General features: G+C 35.5%; 1 long non-coding RNA gene across 1 annotated transcript in view; it reads left to right on the forward strand.

Moving 5' to 3' along the window:
- LOC147825078 (uncharacterized) overlaps nucleotides 1-20,469 on the forward strand; it is a 102,178-nt gene that overhangs the window by 61,127 nt on the left and 20,582 nt on the right. The window lies entirely within an intron of this gene.

Genomic DNA, 20,469 nt, shown 5'->3' on the forward strand with positions numbered 1-20,469 from the left:
TTTAGTTTTGATTACATTGCCCATAATAGATTTTTATTATTTGAAGCCAAAAACAAACAAATTTAAAAGCTAAAGGATATAACCATTGTATACTATATCTGGGACAAGGTTAATTAAGTATAAACACAAGCTTTTGGCATAATGCATTACTTCAGGGGAAGTGGCTGTTATTAATCCTCAGCCTTTCTTTATGAGGTGGCTGTAAAGAAAGTTTCAAATACTGATCTCATTTAGTCTCCAAAAATGTAATAAACATCTGCTATATGTCATAATCCACATGAGAATAGACATGGGAAAACAATGAAGAAGGCACCCTTCAGGTGCTGGTGAGCCAGCCTAAGAAATAAACACAAATGATTTCAAAACAACACTGCAATCCAAATCAGCATGTACTGCTATGAACCATTATTTCAACTCCTGGCCAATGTGGACATTGAACATCTTATTGACTAAGCAGATCGTCTCACGCTGATGTGTTTAACACCAATACAGATCTCCTTAGAGATGTATGGGGAAGAAAATGGAGATAATTAATATCCCAAACCAGCTTCATATGTGTGTTTTTCACAAGTGTTATTTCTCAAGCCTTCTTTTGGTGCTATCTCCAGGCAACTTTTGTTCTTTCTCTGGTCTTGCCAGCAAATGCCTTCCTTAACCCTTCCCCTTCTCCTGTGCAAACTAGGTTTTTGTTTTTCAAAATTATCATTTTTCCAAATTTTCCTTAACCCACATCCCTCTACTCAATCAAGTATCTTTTGGTGAAAGGATTATTATGCTTAGAAGACAATGGAAGAGAATAAAAGATTTTTGATAAAGCTGATGATCATACGTTTTATGATATAGATCTGTTTATATTTAATACCTGCCATTTTATATAGGTCTACATGTCTTATAATCTCTCTGATTTTTATTTTCCTCAACCTAACTTACATGTACTTTCTTCTAGGATCTGTTTTGAAGTTAACCTATGTGGTTGTAAAATTTTCCATATTATAGATGCATAAAAAGATAAAATGCCGTATCACTGGTGGTTTGGACTAGATCACTTTTAAGCTGATTTTGTCTGAGGACATCATCTGTTACATGAATTAGTTCATAAAAGAAGCCCAGAAAAGAAGAAAAAATAGATAAAAAGAAAATCAGGAATTCCAAAGCAATTATCTTTGCCTTGTGGAGTTAAACACTTTTATAAGAGAAGTAATATTTTCATCTCAAAGTATTCACTTGAACACCACTAAGCTATAATCAAAAGGGCACCTTTCCATACCTATTCAGTGAAACTGGGTCTAGAAGGATGAGGTTACGGGCAGGGAGACAAACTCACTAGACACTAAAAATATTCCATTCTAGCAAGTTTTCTTACCAACCCCCCCTCGTGTGTGTTGTAAAACCAAATCTACTTGGAATCTTGTTTTCGTAGTTGATAATGATTTTAAAAAGGGTGTTTCTATTATTTCTGAAGATTCATTCTCCTTCCAAAAGAGTTGACTTCCTCAGAAATCAATCGATACTCACCAGAGGAAATTCTTAAAGTCTAGTTGAAGATCTTCAAGATAGGGGTCCTGGGCCATCTCTGGGGTAACAAATCTTCTCTTTCACTCTTAGCAGTTATAAAATCTTTAATAACAGATTTATTTTAAAAAATTAATTATAGAATGAAAACTATGTGGTTAGTCTTCCACTAGATTTGGTGGCAAACGGTAGGAACATCACAGCTAATGGACAAGTGGGATGTGGTCACAGCTCATTATGTGGCCTTGTCAGGGGTATGTGTATTAGCAGTCACTTTTAAGCAATCAATTTTATCTGAAGTGGGCTTAATGGAGTGTTTATATATTATTGTGTTTAAAAACACAGGCAACTTGTCCTGTGGATCTGCACTGACATAATACAGAGGAAAGTGAGGCTTTTCCAATTCTCTAACAAGAAATTCTAAGAGAACTAGCTTCTTTGTAAGAAACAATGATTAAGATAACCTCTAGCCCCAATATAGGGAGTAAAGCAAGAAACTCTGGTTAAACTTAATCCTACATAGAACTTCCCAAAGGCATGTCTATCCAGGCTAGGGTATTTTTAAAATTACCTTGCCCTGGCCAGGCAAGCTCAACCTTGCCCTACATAACAGGTCTGTGTGAAATACACCTTAAAAGTCTGCCTTTTATATATTTAAATCTGGCAGCTGAACAGCCACCTATCTTCTGTCCAAACAAGACTTTCAGTGAGGGATTCCAGGGAGTCCTGTGAGGACAGACCTGGTTGCTTCCTCCTCACTGGGTGACCCATCACCCCAGAGCCACCAAATACCCCAGGAATGTTGACAGTCTTAACTGAAAGAAAGCCCAAAGCAAAAACATGGCTCCCATAAATTGAAGTTTCTTGCACTGTGTTGTCAAGTTAACACGATACAGGACTCTACGAGTTTACAAGAGGGACACCCTGCTCTTCTAAATTCTCACTGTATATCTATATCTATATCTATATCTATATCTATATCTACATCTATATATCTATCTGTATATCTATATCTATATAGAGAGAAACATTCAGCAAGTATTAAAGAAGTAACTAAGATATGCTTCACATGCAGCTGAAATCTAGATAAGACAGTCATTCCCTTCTTTTCCATTTCCCATTGCATTGAATTTCTAAATACATGAACTTGAATCAATCCAATGGACATGTTTAGTTCAGCCAATTATTATGGCTTTTTAATTTCATTAGAGATTCTGATCATAAGATTCAAAAGAACGTCATTCTTAAGCTTATAAACAACAAATAGTTTTAAACTGGACTTAATGCTGACAGTAAAGGTATTCTTTGCTTCAGGTTAGCAAATATTCAACATGTCCCTGGATGGCATGAACTTTTCAGGGGAGAATAAATGTACAAAGTGAGGAACGACTCACATATTCTCTTAAATCTGCTCCAAGAGACACCGGAGTGTTTTCAGGTATTCCCTGAATTAACCCTGACTGACCTGAAAAACAGTTTCAGGTGATAGGATGAATCCTTCCTCCCACCTCTCTTGTTAGGAAAAGCAGAAGGATACTTACAGGCATCATGGCCAATTCCAGCTGAGAATTAGACACCCAAGTGGTGATTACATGCAGATGATGATCCTGGCACTAGTAGATGTTGCACTCTAGTTTTTAACAGAGTTAGTCTCCCTGAAGTGAAGTTTATTACATATTCTCTAGCCCATGTATTTTCATCTTTCTGGAAAACATGTCCCAGACTCACTTTCTAGTTTGAGTAGGGGGTGATGTAATAGGGAATTTTGTTGGATTACCAGCCCATTATGCCCTGTGCCCAGCCATTCTGGCAGCTCCAAATGCAAACAAACTAGACTTGAATGCGCTTGCTGTGGAATGCACTAATTAATTACATTTACTTTACATAATTGGCATTAGGGCTTTTTGAACAAAAATGCAAATTTATGGAAATTGGTTGAAATGCTTATGCAAAATAATATAAAAATGGACCCCTAAATTGTTGCAAAAAATAAAGTAGTTTTAATTGAACAGCTAAAAGATTCATACTTCTTTATATGATTACATCTAGTAAACTCAATTTAAAAAGTTCATTTGCTTTTATCTAACCCTTCCATGTCTTGCTCAGTATTGTTGCTGTAATTATCACCAATAAAGGACCAATCTTATTTTCTATCTCTTTTTGCATCAAGCGTTAGTTCTGTAAACAGAAATGGAATATGTTATTCTTTTCAACAGAGCCTCGTGCATTACAAATCAGGAAGTGTTGGGGCCAGAGAGTTGCAAAGCAGCCAATTATTGCTTAAAGGGACTTGATGCAGCACCCTGCTTCTTTGCTATTTTTCAGGGTGAATAACTTTGCTGTTGAGTAAGACTTTCCCCAAAGGAACACTGTAACGCAGTTGTAAAGTAGACGGCCTTGCAATTAATAGGATGTGTCTGGTAACTGTGGCAAGGAAGGTGTACTCATGATGAATATGAAGTGAGTAGAGCCATAAAAAAGAATATTAAATTATGGTGCCCTGTTCATGACATAGGAGTCAATACTGATAAATGGGTACTTAAGAAAAGAAGATGTCAAGAAATGTGGAATATAGATGGGTACGCTGCATGACAGGAGTGAGAAATAAAACATTGCCAGGTTAAGTGACATAGACATTTACACACAATTAACAAGCTGTTAATTATTGATGGACAGCTCCCCAAATTCAAAGAAATCCAATTTAATATATGTTCAGCTAATCAAGAAATTAGACCGACCTCTCAATTCCAAGGGTATGGAGAGAGGTATCAGGAGATTCAGCTAACTGTGTCAATGTTACAGCTTTCTTATTCAGTATTTTTATTTCTTGGAGGGGTGGGAGTGTTGTGGAGCAGATTGAGGTGGATTTACTTTTATGGTGCTAATTGTAGTACCTCCTCTTGGACAATTATTTCTTAAAACATTCTCAGGGTTCCAGTTGAATACTTTATTCTCTTTAGGTTCTTACCATAAAATGTAATGGAAGGTTGTCTGAAACTATTTAAAACCTGTCAACTCTCATCAGGAGATGGTGGGCGAACTGATCTTCATAAATAGAAGGCTACATTCTCATACCTTGTTCCTCCAGCGTGATAAGTAAAGGACAAGTCTTTTCTAACAATTTGAAATGGAGAAATGAAATTAGAAGGCCTTAAAAACCACTGCCTGAGATATTCAGATTTTGAAAATCCAGATGGGCTGTGTTCCTTTGATTTCCATCATATTTTTTGTGTGTGATGATACACACTAACTTCTGTTTTCCTCTGTTATTTTTCAGTTTAATGCACTACATATTTATGTTGCTCTGACTATGTACTAAATAGTACAATAAGCTATAAAAAGAAAAACTAGAAATATAATCCACGATTCTTGCTTTCCACACAGACATACACAAAACAGAAGAGGAAATACTTGTGATGGTTATGGTTTGAATGTCCCTTCCAAAGCTCATGGTGAAATTTAATTGCCGCTGCCATGGTATTGGAAAATGGGATCTTTAAGGCTCCACCCTCATGAGTGGATTAAAGCCATTATTATAGAGTTTAATTATCCACAAATGGCTTTGTTACAAAGGGGGCTCTTCCCACTTTACCCCCCACAGGCCATATACAGGTGATATTTTTCTACCATGGGATGAGGCAAAAAGAAAGTTCTTCCTAGTTGTACCACTTTGATCATGGGTTTCCCAGCCTCCAGCCCTATAAAGAATAAGTTTCTTTTCTTTGTACGTTACCCAGTGCATTCTATTCAGTGATAACAGCACAAAACAGACTAGGACAACAGGCTGTACTGCAAAGAGAAAAGGATGAAATTTAAAGATAATTAACTTAGTCACTCCTAGATGAGAGATAGAACAAACTGACATAGAAGTACATCTCTAAGTTAGTGATTGATATCATATATTTCCCTACAGCATTGTTGTAGAAGACATTAACATAATTGTATCACTTTCTCTTCCTCCCTCCTTTTTCTCCAGCTTCATTCATTATTCATCCTTCATTTAAAGCTATTTGGTTTGTCCATGCAAAGTTTCTAGGAAAATGTTCTCTGCCAAAACTGTGAGAAGAGAAAATTGTTGAGTTGTTCACTTCAGATGGGTGAACATTATACTGTATAAATTAGATCCCAGTAACACTGGTAACACGATAAAAATACTGAGCTAACTACAATGTTCATACCAATAAAATTATCAAAATAATTATAGTCAGCTCACTAACTCATTCACAAATTCATTGAATATATTGTTCATCAAAACTTTGTCTTGGTGTTGGAATCATATCTATGTGTCTAAATCAGCTCCTATTTTACCACCCCCAGGGTAGGAAAAAAGACATAGGCAAAGGCACCACCAATGAGCATGCTTAGAAGAATGCTGAGTAGGCCAAAAAGAAAGAACTCAGGACCTGAAAATGGAGGTTTTAGAAGGGAAGATGGGGTGTCAGGAGGGTCAGAAGTGTCCTTGGTAAGGTTTGACAGATAGACCTTTTTTGGGATAACAAGTATGTGCATTTGAACTGGGAGAGTCTATAGACTAGGAGGCATTAATCTTAACAAGTGTACTCAGAAACATTAAATATTTCTAGAGTTCCTAGAAATGAGCACCTATAAGCAGGTCAAATCACATAAGGTTTTGGATGTCATAGCAGGGACTGTAAATTTGTAATTAACAAAGCAGGACCTAGGAAATTTCAGGTATAATTTTTCCAAAAGACAACTTCCCACAGTATCTTATTTTATTTTGCTTTTTTTGCAATGCTTTATACATCTGCACAATGACCCAGGTTAGAACCTTCTAATGGACAAAAGAGAAGGTTCTCTTTAACTCAAATATAAGGGATGTATATTTTTTCCCTACTTTTAAAAATGAAGAAATAGCTTAGATTTTTAGTCTCTCTTCTGGCCAACTCCAGTGTTCTGCTTTTAATTAATTAATTAATATTTGATTTATTAATTTTTTATTAAAGAAATATCTTTTATTAAGCATCTACTATATGCTCAATAGAAGTATGAAAAACATTAGATTTGTGAACTTCATTAATATTATTTGAAATCATTAATACACAAAGAACAATAAATTTTGTGCTCTTCTAGTTGCCTCAATGTCTTGAGTCAATAACATTTATCTTTCATTGTTATTTTGAATATGAAGAAGAGCTGGAAGTCGCAGGAGACAGATTTGGGGAATAAAGTGGATGAGGACATACTGTACCACTTTTATTTGACAAACTTGCTCTAAATATTTTGAATCAATTCAGGACATTGAGGCAGTCATGAAAAGACAAGAAAGAGAAATTCCAGAACGGCCTGAGAAAGTTGTGAGAATGATGGAATGAATACATGTGTTCAAGCAAGGAGGAGGATTTTGAGAAAAATTAAGGGAATGTGTCTTTGACTCTAATAGTTTTAAAAATTTTAAATATTCACCATGTATTTTAATCACACCTTGTCCATTTCCACATTTCTTTCCTTGCTCCAGAAAGCATCAGGAACTCGCACAATTGTACTACATATGCCTTCATTACCCCACTTGCGGCAGGAAGGCAAGAGTGAGGCCCCAAGGTGAACAAACCTGCCCCTGCCTCATGGCTCTTTATGGGTAGAGCAGGATCTTGACATGAGATCCTTGGATGGAACTCAGGCTCTTCCACCAAAGATATCAGACTCACATTCCACCCTTTGGGCTTCAGAAATCCCATGACAGGAAGGCAGAATGAAGAAAGTCTAGTGGGATAGCATTATAGGAATGAAAGGAAAACTTCAGTTTTGGCACATACGTGTGGATTTTAGGAAAGAGAGGTTAATTGTAAATGATTATTTTATAGATTTCCTTGAAATCAAATCTCAGTCATTTTTATTATGTTATTCTAAGATTGCAAAAATGGACGGTTAACACTTAAATTTTGATAGTCTTGGTCATTAGCCCAATTAAAAAAAGCCAATACTTTTATACACACACACACACGCGCGCGCGCACACACACACACAGTGCTTATAGTGTCTCTCAGGGAGTAAGTTTTAGCCAAAGAGGGGGCTCTCAAAGTACAAGTGACCCAATGCCTTTTGATTTTTCATATTTAAACTTATGATTTTGTCTTAGCCACTTTGATAATACCAGGTATAAATATATTCTCTTGTAATTCCTAACATAATACAGTACCAAGTTGAATTTCACAAATTAGGAAAGCATAAGTACCATGTATGTAATGTAAAATAATGTCTGTCTGATTCTAGAACTATACACTTAATCCTGGTGTCATCAACATTGAAATAGATACAGTACTTTGAGATCCAAAGTGGCTTGAAAGGAAAAAAAAAATGCAGATGAGTAGAAAGGCAAACAACTTACAAAGCAATATTATATTTAGATTTGATTGTCATTCAGTTAATAAATGTAAAAGATTAGAAAATTGTTTAAAATTACAGAAGAGATAAAAGAAACTTTTCTCACTCCACTGACTTATTTTCCATCCACACTCTCATCAAGAAATGGCTGTGTATCATTTATTTTCGTTCAAATGGTAACCACCAAATACATGTAATATTTACTGACTTTAACAGCTATATTGATTTCCAATTTAAATGATATTTCTCAGTTGTCTCTCTGATTTCTTTTCTATTCACTCAAGTTCTTTCAGCAAGTATAACTCTTACATTGTCAAGATTCACAAAACTTTCATTGATTTCAGTAACTGTAATGGTACTAGCAGCTTTACCTGACATATTGTCCAAAAAGCTGAAAATTTATTAAGTGGTTAATTTTAAACTACATAGTCTGAAAAGATCTGAAATAAACATTAAACTGCACCATTTTAAGATGTGTTATGTACATGCACCAACTCCCTTTGAGGAACATAATCATTGACTACTGCAAACATGTACCAATAAAAATAAGATGTTGATTAAGAAAGAAAAGATGTGGACAGAAAAACATTATACCACTTTAAAGAGAGTATTTTGCTAGTCTAGATTAAATTATCCTGCCTCAGTTATTCATAATCATGCTGAGTATTTTAGCCCTTTTAGAAATTTATTAAATAAATTTATTAAATTTATTATTTATGTCTCCTTTTAAACTTCTCATTGCATTGAAGTCAAATAACCCATTCAATGAGACAACAGTGTTCTCAAAGTGGCAAAGTAGAATGATTAGAAACTTCTTTTATACAGTGATATTTTAGTTTTTGGATTATGATTTAGTTTTAATTAAAGTTTAATTCTAAAACTTGAAAATCAAATCTTCGTGACCATATGCATACTATTCACTGCACTGATCCAAAGTCATATATTTTCTTTATGTAAAACTTGGTCTTATTTTATATTGTATTAAAAATCAAGATTTGAAGAAACTTTGGTAGGGCTCATGAAATCCATCTTTCCTTAATCCATAAATTCCTCCAAGAACCCTTTCTCTTGCATCCTCGCTTTATAATCCAATAGACAGATTTTCTGCACAAACCACATCCTAGGATTTAACTTCCTTGTGGTTCTCATGATGGGAGGCACTGCTATCTAGAAATCATATCTTTCCCTTTTGTTGTGTTAGAATATATGCTGAAATAACTTAACTAAAATGGGAGGGTAGAGTATGCAAGTAACTTTCTAACGAAAAGAGAATGTGTCAAAAATGTCTAGTTTATCTTGCAGAACTGATTGATGATTTACATGATTAACTCGTTCTTGACTGAGGAGAATATCCTAAAGATCTTTGAATGTAGTGCTTAACATTTTCTAGTAACCAGGATTATTAAAAATAAATAATCTCTAATTTTTCCTTTATCAGGCACCCTGTATTTCTGTTCCTTTATGGTCTTCCCTTTATCTCTATTGGTCTAAAATTACACTGTAAGTTTTTGGGTGTGCGTGTATAAATGTTCCATTGATTTTTTGTAGGACTTTGCTAAATGGAAGATTTACACTAGCCAGTCCTTAAAAATTTTTATTATCTAATTAATTATTTCCTCCTGTACATTTATCTTTATTACTCTTTCTGATCCATACTTAATTCTAAGACTAAGAAACAACTGGCCTTCTACATTGCTGGTGGTATATAAGACAGTATAATCAGACATTTCTTTATTAGTTTTTCTGTTTGAATTTAAATATATTAGAAAATCATTCAATTGTCCATAAAAGCAAAACAAATACTAATAAAATTGTCAAAAATTAAAATTTTCTGAACTCTGGAAGTGAATCAAAGAATTATAATAATCTGTGGGCATTAAATCAAGAAAAATACATCTTGGTAAGAACAGCAAATTTAGCTTGTCCTGTTTCTGTCACTCTTTTCCTAGCTCTGAAGTAACTGCCTAGGGCCCGGGTAACACACATCAGTAAAATTTGTGCTGAGCATACACAAGTCCTTGAGTTTACACCCTAGCAACAACAACAACAACAACAGCAACAACAAAAATAATAAGACTCACACCATAGCAGGTATAAAAAACAGCAGCCTACCAATAACTGAATAATGCAGTGCAGACTAAAATTTCTTCAAAAAACCCAATACAGAGAATTGTAGTTATTTGTTCTGTCGGGCAACTCTAGAACATCTCCATTGGTGGGACTTATCTTTACATGGTCTGACTGATAGCACTTCAGACTCATAACCTAAACCCCAAGTTCAAAAACAGTTAATTCTTTGCCATTGTAGATTCTTGATGTCACTGTACACAGTTCAGCAAAAACGAGGCTAAAATTCTTAAAAGGAAAATTTGGGAAATAAGATGCCCATAGGAGAATTTGAGAAACATTAACACATTCTCAGACATCTATACGGCCATTTGAATCTTCAGAGTTGAGTAACTGCCCAGGAAAGGCCTACAAAGGCCTCAGTCTCTCACGTGTAGCTTACCTATGAGCTGCACACCAGCAGGAAGTGAAGACTAAGGAAGGCCTGTAAATCCATGGTGTTGAATTTATGCTCCCAAACAGACATAGCACCTCATGCAAAGTCTGGGAGGTTTATTTGTTCAAGTCATGTAAGAAAATCTCTGTCCAATCATTATTTGAATATGAAGTAAATTACCTAAATAAATGACTTCTAGATTTGCCACAGTATACCACTTAAAATAATCCATTTTAGACAGAAATTATACAACAGAGAAAGAACAGGACAGTGCATTTCAAGCATAAGTCAAAAAGCAATCAATAGAAACTGTCTCTGAGAAAATCCTTTCATGAGAATTATTAGACAAAGACTTAAATTAGCTATGATAAATATATTCAAAGAACTAAGAGAAATCATGTCTAAAAATTAAAGAAAAGCTATAAGAATAATTTCTCAATGAAGAGGAATAGAAAATAATAAAGACATAGAAATTATAAAAAAGACAAATAGAAATTTTTAGAGTTGAAAAGTACAGGAAACAAAATTGAAAATTCACAAGGAACTCAAAATCAAGGGTGAGCAATAAGAACAAAGAATTAATGAACTTAAAGAAGACAGACTAATTTATTGTCTAGTCCAATGAACAGAAACTTTTAAAAAATATGATAAAATAGGTAGTTAGCTAGATATGAGCTAAAAATGGCAGATGGTAGCTAAGCCCAGGGATAAAATTCTGCAGAAAGAGTATGGTCTAGATTTCCTGCATGTATAGTGCTCAAATTTCTTGAAAAGAGCGATTAAGCCTCCTCTGAAATCTACCACTTACCTGATTTTACACAATTTGAGCACATACCATTGCACCTGAGGGGGTGCAGACTACATGGTGACCCATGGTGATCTGCCTACCCAGTAAGGTCTCATTTACACTGGTGTCTTGGCACTCCTACTGGGTTTAACTATGCTTTTCTGACAAAGACTATGCAAGTTCAAAATCTCCACATCTCTAGAGAAATCCCATTAGTTACCACCCTGGAACACTGGCCCAAATTCCAGGAAAGCAAAAGGCAAACCAATCCCAGACAACCCTTCAGTTTCCATATCTAGGCTCTATTTGCCCTCCTTTCTCCAGTGTGTAATTTCATAACTGGAAAGTGGCCTCCTCTAGGCTCAGCCCACTTGGACCTTTACCAAATGTACTCCTGCTCAATAAATGTACCTTACCTTTTACTCAATAATGCACTTGCTAAATCTCCTACTTTCTGATTCTGAGTCCCACTTTGTGGACCTTCTTGCAAATCTTGGAAAGGATGCAAGCTCTATGACCATCACACAGCGTAAAGTATCACCCAGCCTAGGCTGACCCCAGAATTCCTATAACAAGTGAAAAAAAAAACAAAACACAAAAATGTATGGCTATTGAAGGTGGGGTGGTAAACAAACAGTGCAAAACAGATGTTTAGGGAAGTAAAAATGTTCTGTATATTATTGTGGTGAATACATGCCAGTACACATTTGTTTGAACTCATAAAATGTACAAAACCAAGAGAAAAGTGAAGTAAACTAGATTTGGGGTGATAATGATTTGTAGATGTAGATCATTAACTGTAACAAATGTGGGAAATATTGATAATAGGGGAGGGAATGCATGTGTGGGGAAAAAGAATAAGAAGAAGCCTCTGTACTTTCTGTTCAATTGTAGTGTGAACATAAAACTCTCTTTAAAAACTAAAATCTATTTAATAAAACCCTATATGTGCACCCATGTTCATAGCAGCACAGTTTGTAATAGCTAAAACTTGGAAACAGCCCAAATGCCCATCAACTGGAGACTGGATAAAGAAAATGTGGTTTTTTAATAAAATGGAGTACTACTCAGCCATAAAAAATGAGAAATTAGAGACATTTATAGCTAAGTGGATGCACATTGAGGCGATACTCTTAAGTGAAATAAATAGGACACAGATGTGTAAATACCGAATAGTTTCTCTGGTGTGAGAAACTGAAAGTGTAAATAAGGTCTAAATGTATAACAGGTCATGTGAAATAGGAAGAAAAGGGGCAAAGGGGAAGGAAGTGGGAGGGCTAAGGGAAAGGATAGAAGGGAATGGGATTAATATGAGAAAATGGAAAAATAGGAACAAAATTTTTGTAAATAGGGAGGGCTGGAGGGGTTGAAGGGAGGGCTGGGCAAGGGTGAAAAACAAGAACCAAGAGAGACTATGTAAAGGTGCAAATTTCCAATGATGAATGTCATTATATTGTATAACTAAAATGTACCAATGATTAGAATGAATAATTGATAATGTAAAATAGGAATAAAAGGTCCAAAGGGGTAGGGGTAGTGGAAGGCACAGGGGAAAGGAAAGAAGGGAAAGGAAAAAATGATGAGAAATGGAAAAAATGGAAATAAAGTCTTTGTAAATAGGGAAGGGTGGAGGGGGTGAAGGGAGGGCTAGGAATGGGGAAAAAATAAGAACCAAGATGCATTATGTAAAGGTACAATTCCCAATGAGAAATGTAATTGTGTTGTATACCTACAATGTACCAATAAAATAATTTAATACAAAAAACCCACAAAAACCCTATGGAGCACTACCAACACATACATAATGTAAGAATCAAAAATAGAGAGAGAAAAGGGAAGAAAAAATATCTCTGGTAGCAAAATTTCTGTCTTAAATCCTACCTTCTTAGTAATTATATTAAATGTAGAGGGGACAAACACTCAAATCAAAACACAGAAAATGGATTTAAAAAACAACTGTCCCACTATATAATGTCTATAAGAAACACATGTTACATTGAAAGACACAATTAGTTGAAAGTAAAACAATGAATAAAGATATACCAGAAAATCAATAACTATAAGACAGCTATAATGGCTAATAATATCAGATAAAATGGATTATAAGAAAAAAAATTACTAAAGAAGAAAATTTAATCACGTTTTCAAAATCTTTACCATAGAGGGTAACATTCATTGCCTCTAGGGATGAGAACCAATATCTTTTGGGCCATAATTTGGTCCACTACACACATTAACTGAAAAGGGGAATGATAAAAATGTTCTAGATTTTGTTTGATAGTGTATAAAGAATGTACTCTTTCCCAAATGTATGAAAATAGGTACTTACTAGTGTGCTTTTTAACTGTAGTGTTCATAAAGTTGATTTTTTTAAAGGACTTGATTTTTTTAAAGGGATGAGAAGAAAAAAGCTTTTCAATGTATAATTTACTTTTTTATTTTCTATTTTTAAAGTTTGAATTTTCCTTTTCCCTATCTATCGCCAGATGATTTATAGCTTCCTGAGCCACGTATTTTTAATTCCGTCTTTGGTTTATTTAGGTGTAATAAGCACAAGGTAATTGTAAGACACATTAGATAAATTCAGTCTTTAAAGTCTTTATGTATTGCTTTCAATTGAAGTTTATTGGTTCTGAATCATAATTCTTTGTTTCATTTTGTGTTTGAATATTTTTCATTGCGCACTATTCTTTGTCTTTGAAAATTTATGCTGGGATATGGATTACATAGGATGATTTCATTTCCTGCTAGGTTCTAGTAATTCACAGTCACCCTAAACCAAAGCATGTGTTTATTTGGAATTCCCAACAACGTGAATCAAGACTACAAATCTGAGTAATGGAAAAGCTCTGACTACAACTCGTTTGAAGAAATATATTTAAAAAATTCACTTTCCTTAGTATACGTGCTGCCAAAGCAAGCACTAAAATTCACTTTCTTTATTCTTCAGCCCCAAGGGGTTATCTCCGATGTCCTCAAAGGACAGAGTGACTTGGCCTTGCCCTTTGTCGTCCGTCTTCCAGAGGCAATGTGGGACTGCCTCCTGCTCAGTTAGGATGAGTCCTGCTTGCTAGCCCTAAGGACTCCAGTTTTCTAGCAGCAGGAAATATCCTCAGAGAAAACACTTCTCTCTTCCAGGGCAGGGCACCACAAATAACTCTGTTCCTTTATTCTCACAAAGACTTCACTTAGTAGTTTTTTGCTCTTCTCACTTATTAACATTTTAAATCATATTTATATATATTATCTAGCAAATTTTATTATTTTTAGTAAAGGTATTATTCTAAACAACCTAGATTTTCATTACTAGAAATAGAATTCCTGTTTTATTTTCTTTATCCTTGAAATTCAGTTATTTTACTACTATGATTTGGTATTCATGATATAGGGTTGGGAGTACTTTTTTATTTTAAAAAACAAGATTTTGCTTAAATTTCATGATAGCTATTTTATTGCATATTTTAATATTTTTATGTCCCATATGTTCTATTCTCATGTCAGAATAGAAGATCATTTCTTTAAATGCATTTAAATTTTCTTTTTTGTCTTCCACATTGGGAAGATTTTTTATAATAAATTTTAACTATTATGCTAGTCTGTTCTATTTTACAGAGTCTCCTTAAATCTACTTGCCATGTTCCTGACAGCTTCTCACTTTTTTCTATTGCAGTTACGTATTATTATTTCTTACATGAATTTCCTTCCCATTATATTCTCATTGTCCTTTTTCATATCCTTCATGAGTTCACCCTATTTGGTTTTCAAGTCTGATAGTTGTTTTCTTCTTCAGATCATTGGGTCTTTTGTTCAACTCCTTCGTTCTTTGTTTCAATAAATAAAGTCTGGTTTTGCCTTAAGTCAAAGGCTAATTAACTGTCTGAACTTTTTCTGGTGTTTCCTTGGCTAGTTCTGTTAGCCTGTGAAAATTATTTTCTTATTAAATTGTGTTTTTAAGAAAATAATTCCAGATGACAGATACAAGAGTATTGTTTGGAGATAGTTAGAAGAAGATTTGGGTTTTCTTTAGATCGACACCTCCTGTATAAACTGCGGTTGAACCTTGGATACTAAGATTTAGCCTTCCAAGCCAATATATGTAAGTTGGATGGCCAAGAACTTTGTTTTTCTTTACATAATTACACAGTGTTCACTCCCTTCTGCTCTTTTAAAGATTATCTTTTCCATATCTTAATTGATGTAAGGTTTAGTGAGAGTTCATAAACTACATTACAATATAAAAAGGCATTTTAACAAATTGTCTAATCCATGTGTAATTGTCCTTTGAAAGTATAATATTATCATTATTATTATTATGAGGATCCAAATGAAAAAAGGAAAGATTTCTTTATTGTAGCCTGTAGTTGTTTTCTTCTGGTCTAATTCAAAGAAATGCAAATGACACTTGAATTCTTTTCACATAATTTTGAATCTCTGAAGTGATAGTATGTTCCTGTTTTTTAATGAGTTGACTGATATCTGGGAACCTCCAGGTAGCTTCAGCCTGGGAGCTTATCACTAGAAAGGCCAAGGCAAGATTAGAGGGTTAGGACTTACTTTTTCACCTCTCATCTTCCTAAGAGGGGAGAGGAATTAAAGGTTAAACTGTTCACCAGGGGCCAGCTATTTCATCAGGCAGGTCTCTATAATGAAGCCTCCATAAGGAAACGTCCCCAAGAGGACAGGGTTCATGGTGCTTCTCGATAGCTGAACACACAGAGGTTCCCGTAGGGTGGTGACCCAGACAGGGTGTGGAAGCTTTGGGCCCCTTCTTGGTTTATATATATCTCTTCCTCTGAATGCTTTAGACTCTCCACTACTCACAAACCTATGTGTTTTAGTGAGTCCTGTGGGACTCCCAGTTTGCTGCTTGAGTAAATTAATCAAACTCAGGATGGGGTTGAGGAACCCTGATTTATAGTTGGTCAACCAGAGCACAGGTGAAACAACTTAGGTGGCAACTGGCATGTGAAGTGATGCTGTTACAGCGTCAAATTGTGCCAACACTGAATTGAATTAGAGGACCTCCTGCTGGTGTCTTCTGCAGCATCAGCTGTGTGCTTGGAGTGTGAGGATTTCTTCCACACCTTCTGAGGTCACCAAGGTCTTCCGTGTTGACTGTTGTGTGAAAGCAGGGAGCAAGATCTGTTTTTGTGCACAGGTATGCTCTAGTGCCAATATGAATACTATCCTGATAGACAGAGATAGACATATGAACTCCAAGTGGAGAAATCCATGTGGAAACAGAGGCAGAAGAGGAAGGAACGTAGCCACCAGCTGAAGAATACCAGTGACTGCACGCAACCAACCAAAGTTGGAAGAGGCAAGGAAGATTCCTCCCCTGCTCTTCAGAGAAATCACAGCCCTGCTGGCACTGTGATTTCAGAATTCTGGCCTCCAGACCTGTGAGAGAATGGATTTCTGTTATTCTGAGCCATCCAGCTTGTGGTTGTTCATTGTGACAGCCTGGGAAACTAACCCATCTTGTGTCATCGTCTCAGCTCTCAGGTGTATAGAACCATCATTTCTCATATTCTAGGCTCTACAATTTTTTTCTGCATGGGTTGTATTCTCCCTGGGGGACAGGTGCTTCATAGGGCTGACTTCCATGTTGCTGGTTGGAGGGTCCACTGATTTTGCATATTACCCCATGGTTAGTGATTTCTTTCTCCATCTTGTATTTATCCAAGTGACTTTTCTCAACATAAAATATGTCTCAGACAAAATTTATTCCTATCTATGAAAGAAATGAAATGTTCTTATATAAAGGATTTGAAATTATACACATTAGCTTTAAAAAATCTTGGAGAAAATGTACCAGCTTTCCTCATGTCATACTCTAAGGAGAGTTTTTGTAGAGTCTAAGAGAGGAGATTCTTTAAGGAGATTAGTGAATTAAAATTAAAAGACAACATTGAGTCATGTTCACAAGCTCTTTCATTAAAGTTGTAGGAATGTGAATCATGGTATATCTAAAATGATAGTTCATTAAGTAATCCACTGTTCCTCTGTAGGGAAAGACAACTGCTTTATTCACTTCCTCTATTTATAGGAAAAGTGTAACTAAGTTCTCATATTATATGTGGCAGCACCTTGCTCAAAAAGCCTTTAGTATCCGCTGCTTTGAAATTCTGTATCTGCATTGGCTTATGGATGGTAAAAAATAATCCATGTTTATCTTTTGTAGTGCGTCCTCATGATTTTATCATCTGTTGTATTTCCTCATCATTTGAAGTTATATGCAGTTGTAGACATAATGAAGAGAGGGAAATACCCCCCAGAAACTGCAGAATTTCTCTGAGGGTCGGAAAGACAATAGGCTTTTCAGAGAAGTAACAGGGGATTCTCACATGGTGGGGATTACTTGATGGGGTTGAGCTGAAAGCAAAGCATCTGGCTTACGAAAATTTTTGCTGTCTCTGCTGGAGCTAGTCAGCGTTATGCAGTTCCTTGATCATGAGGGACTTTACGATCTGTCTTAAGCTATTTGTGCACTAACAATAACTCTGTTCATTCCATGATTTCTTCTACTTGTGGAGAAAAGGAGTAAATAGTGTCTGAAAAAATCTTTACATAAAGAGATGTTAAAATAAGGAGACTAGATGTTTAAAGCAAACAAACAGAAATGTAAAAGAACACCAGGAGATGCAATAAATCCAAACGGTTTCAAAACAAGAAGGAAAAAAATGGGTAAGGCAAAACTGAACTGAAGGATGCCAATAAATAAGTAAATTTCTCATTCAGGATCCATTTGCAGGCTGTATTTCTTTGCAGAGTTACTGCTTATTATTTTCATGTTTCTAGATTCCCATCTCCTTTTGTCAGTCTATTGAAAGCTTGTTAAAATCTTATTTGCTTTTTCTCTTTCTGTTGTTGTTTTTGCCTTAACTTTAGTGTTAAATCATAAGGAAGGAAAAAGAATCAATGCATAGTCACTGCAGTGCTCCAGTTTTATGGATACTTTATATATTGATCAGCTTATGTTTTATTCAGACTTGATGGGAGACAATTGGGAAATAAGGAAGAGTCTGTCCCTTAAATAGTAAACTGCAATACTGATGCAAAATATCAAGGAGTTTCCTGGATAGACTTGGTAAGGTGGGTAAGGTCTGAAAGGGGCACTGAATAGAACAGAAATTACCTGTCGATATGTAGGAATACTCCAAAAAAAAGTTGCTACCCTGATGCAAAACCTCTCACACACACACTCCCTTTCTGTGTAGAGTCCTTGGCACATAGTTGACCTCCAATAAATACCTGATGATGGTGAAGAAATGTATAAATAAATAAATTGATGCTTTCATATACTGTATATCAACCAAACCAATTAGAAATTATACTGGTAAACAGAGGTTCTTATGATCACAAAATCTGAACTGCATGGAGTCAAACCAAAGACCATTTGAACGCAAACTCTATGACCTGAGCCACAGCAACATTTAGAGGGCACCAGCAGTATGTGTGACCTTGGGCAAATACCATGACCTCTGTGAGCCTCCACATCTCATACTGAAACAGAATTATAACTCAAAACATGGTTTTGAAAGCAATGAATAATAATATGCATTTCTCATTGTAATCGAGTAGTATTACTCATGAATATTACGGGATCTTGCATATAATCAACGTCACTGGCAATGGTGATATGTGGAAAGGAAGAGTTGCACTAATTGCTTTCTTTTCTATGCCCAATTGCTCTAACACTCTCTTGATTCTCAGCATCTTCCACAGAATTTCCTCGATTATATTTTCTCTTGGTAGTTTTCTATAACATGATCAATATGGGAGTTATATCATGGAGGACCATTATTACTTAATATTTGTTCATTCCCTTCTGATAACTACTATGCCAGGTCCTGATTTAACAGCATTGGACTCCCATGTTGTAACAGGAACTGGAGACACTGCAGTGAAGTATGCCTGGCCATTTCAATTGCATGCATGGAATCTTAATAGACTGACAGTGCCTTGCATATGGTATGACTGTATTAAACATTTATCTTGATTTGAATTCTGCTTTACTTTCTCCTGCTACGTACACCTTCTAGCAGAAGTGAAGACAGATTCATACACCTGGTGTTTCTGTTGTTGCTCTTCTCTTACCTTTTCAAATCTGAGAATAGACTTCTACAAACCAAATTGAGACAGCTATTCACTTTGGTGCCTGCATCAAAATCCTAGCCATGAGTACATCAAGGCAATGTGTCACAATGAGAGACATGCTATGGAGTTTGACTTTTTTGTTGTTTTTTCAGGAATACTTTATGATGGTTCTTTCTAGGAGATGCTATGCTGAATATTGTTCAGTCTGAGTATTCAAATTCTGTATTAAAATTAAGTGAAGTTGGGGTCAATATGCCCAAAGGAATGAGAGAAAATGAATCTAAAAAATTAAGATTACCTCCATCTCCCCTCCTTCCTCCCCTCCTTCGCTAAACACCATCACTTCTCCCTCAAGTCTATTACACTGGTACTAAATATAATCTCTTACCAGTGTGTGCTCTGTGTATCTGAAAATCAGGCAGTGGTGATCCTCTTGAGTGCGTTCCTTTCTTTTTTTATTAATGAAAAGGTTTTTATTTGTGCCCTCTGTTATTCCCAGAAGTACAGCACAAAACAAAATGGGAAGCCATGATTTATCTTCTATTTGATAAAAACATCTGCAGAATAAAATGAGCCTCTTGATGCCGGAATTGTCATCAATGATGACTTTGACAAAATGAGCAATACATAATTTGCTAGCTCCCTTGTGAAGCTGAAACAGATTGTCAAATAAAACACTGGAGGAGATGCATATGGGCCGAGTAGACTGGCTTTGAATAGGCTCACAGGCAGGTGGTGGTTTAGTAGTGGCTCTAAGAAGGAGGACTGCCCTAATTTGGAGGGTCATTTGCATTTGAAAATGCTCATTGCTAAATAGTGAGTATTCCCTATAGGAAAAGAATGGATCCTGCCAAAACTGCAGCTATTTTTGTTCCCTGGTAACTTGAATAAACCAGAAAGTCCAAGGCAAAAGAGAGAGTGGGTGACACTCAAACAAACCATCCTTTAATGGTGGCCTTATAGAATACAAATCAGTAATATATGAAAACGACACTCATGAAAATCAATTGCTCTATGGTTAAAAATGGATTCTCCATCAGCACAAAGCATGGAAAGTGTACTAATGGGTATACTTTGTATACATTTTATGAAATGGCAATCAAATACTTTTATTAGTCTTTATATCTGAAAAACATGGCAAATATCATATTACTATTTTAGATCTGAATTTCACAAGTCAGTCCTGATTGCCTGGATACACACTCAAAACTTCTATATTCTTAAG

The sequence above is a fragment of the Heterocephalus glaber genome, unplaced genomic scaffold (assembly GCF_053883595.1).
Source record: "Heterocephalus glaber isolate CG9 unplaced genomic scaffold, H.glaber_assembly_v1.0 deba00001509, whole genome shotgun sequence".
NCBI lineage: Eukaryota > Metazoa > Chordata > Mammalia > Rodentia > Bathyergidae > Heterocephalus > Heterocephalus glaber.